The sequence below is a fragment of the Meles meles genome, unplaced genomic scaffold (assembly GCF_922984935.1).
Source record: "Meles meles unplaced genomic scaffold, mMelMel3.1 paternal haplotype, whole genome shotgun sequence".
NCBI lineage: Eukaryota > Metazoa > Chordata > Mammalia > Carnivora > Mustelidae > Meles > Meles meles.
Genome location: NW_025721142.1, coordinates 620075 through 622330, shown reverse-complemented (window position 1 = coordinate 622330; position 2256 = coordinate 620075).

Here is a 2256-nt window from a genome sequence, read left to right as displayed (position 1 = left end):
TTAAACTCCAAAGAACTAAATGATGACACAAAGATGATACCAATTTCTCTTTTAAATTAATAAGTGAAAGGAAGTAAATTGTCTCCAGAAAAGTCACATGCAGATGTTTTAAAACCACATGCTCCCTTTCTCCTACTAGTTACTCACAGGCACTAGGATATTTATTTTGGGTAGATGGACTGGGAAAGATTTTCTGTAAAGTAGGGAAGATGAAATGAAAGAGTTAACAGGAATTAGTAATTCCTACTATAGCAAGCCAGGCAGAGGAACTGAAAAGTCAGCTGTGGCTCCTCCTTTCCTCTCCCAGCCCACACTAAAAATAAAACATAACCAAGAATTTAATACAGAAACCCCCTAAATGACTAAAATCCAAGGAAGCATTTGTCTTTAAAAAAAAAAGAGAGAGAGAGAGAGAAAGAAAGAAAAGAAAAGAAAAGAGTTTAGGTGATGAGAATATTTCAAATAAGGTAACTAAAGCAGTTACTATGGGCCATTTGTTAGATGATGAAAAGTCATTATTACATATGAAAAAAATATGACCAACTATATGCCAAATTGCTTAGTCATTAAGTATGTCATAATATTGGTTATGTTAGTGTTTTTATCTTTAATTTCACTTATGTAATTTTAATAACATGTAAATAAAAGTTAAGCATTTCATTCCAAAACAGAGGCAGAAGAGAAAAAAAACAAAACAAAAAAGACTCTGCTCATCAAAGAAACGACTTTCTCCCCATATAGTTTATTACCTGTATTCTTGCTGCCTTCATCCTTTCTTACACAAGAACATTTTTTTCCAACACTTTGAATATTTTACCACTCTAATTTCCTTCAACACTAGTTCAAACAAGCATGAAAAAGAGAATTAATCGTTCTATTTTTTAAATAAACCTGAGCAAAAGGAAAAAAAAAAAACAACACTCTAGTCGGCAGAGTAGAGGACATTTTCATATATTTTCAATAGGAGGTAAAGTGAAATCATATAGTCAATTCTACTGATTTCATTGTGCTTGCTATTAAGCTGGCATTTCTCAACTTCAAATGCACAAACCTAAACAGGTTTGAGACCTGAGTTCCTTAATAGAAGGAAGAGGCCAAGTCCCCTTGAAGAAAGACCTAGCAATACTACCTCCAGTATTTATAGCATAAAGCTACCATTGGCAAACAACAACCCACAGACCAAATCCATCCTAGCAACTGTTTTTGTAAATAAAGTTTTATTGGAAACAGCCATACTCATTCATTTACATATGGTCTGGCTACTTTTGCAATACAATGGCAAAGTTTGAGACAAAGATTGAATGGTAGGCAAACCCAAACGTATTTATTATCTGGTCTTTTATTAAAAAGAAATGTGCTGACCCTTGCTGTAAATCTTCATTGAATTATTCTTCAAAACACTGGCAGTGCTTGCTAGGGTGATTATGCACTGGAAAAAAGAAATACCTAGACCAGTCGGGGACTCAGACACATACTTTAAACAGACATTAATTACCAGGGACATAAAATGTCATCGTGGTCTGTTAGTTAGAGGGCTTAGGGTGACCTGGTGATAAATGGGTTTCCAGCTCCAGTTTAAATCTAAATGGAACAGTATATCTACAGATGTATCCTGTGGTTATTTTCCAGTTCCTGCAAGTATAATTGGAAGAGAAATATTTGGCAACTGGAAGAATTTCCATCTTGGCTCTCTGACCCAAGGCGTAAGCATCAGTATACTAGGAAAAACCAAATGAAAGTCCCTAGAAGTTGTTCTTCCTGCCACGGATGTAAAGCAAAAGCAATAATGCATCCATATCTCCAAGACAGTGGCAGAGGTTAGTGTCACCACCCAAGACAGAAAAAGATGTTAGAGTGATAAATATCAGTCATATATCCATTGAATTTACCTGTTTAGCCTATACAGAAGGTGGGTGACTGTGAAGAGTGATTACAAATCACCATAAATTCAATCAGGCTGTGACACCAAATGCTGTGGCTGTTCCCGATGTGCTATCTTTAATGAAGCAAATCAACACAATCTGAAATCTTACACAGAACTACAAGACGGCAAATACTTTTTCTCTATATTAACTGATTTACTCTCAGAAGATATTTGCCTTTTTTCGGGCATGACCAACAACATAATTCATGGCCATTAACTCTCCTGCTTTTGCCATTGTATAATTCGTAGAGACAGTGGTCGTGTTTTCTTAATAATTTATTATTTATTATGTGACATGCAGTGGACTAAATGTTTATACGTATTTTCTCATT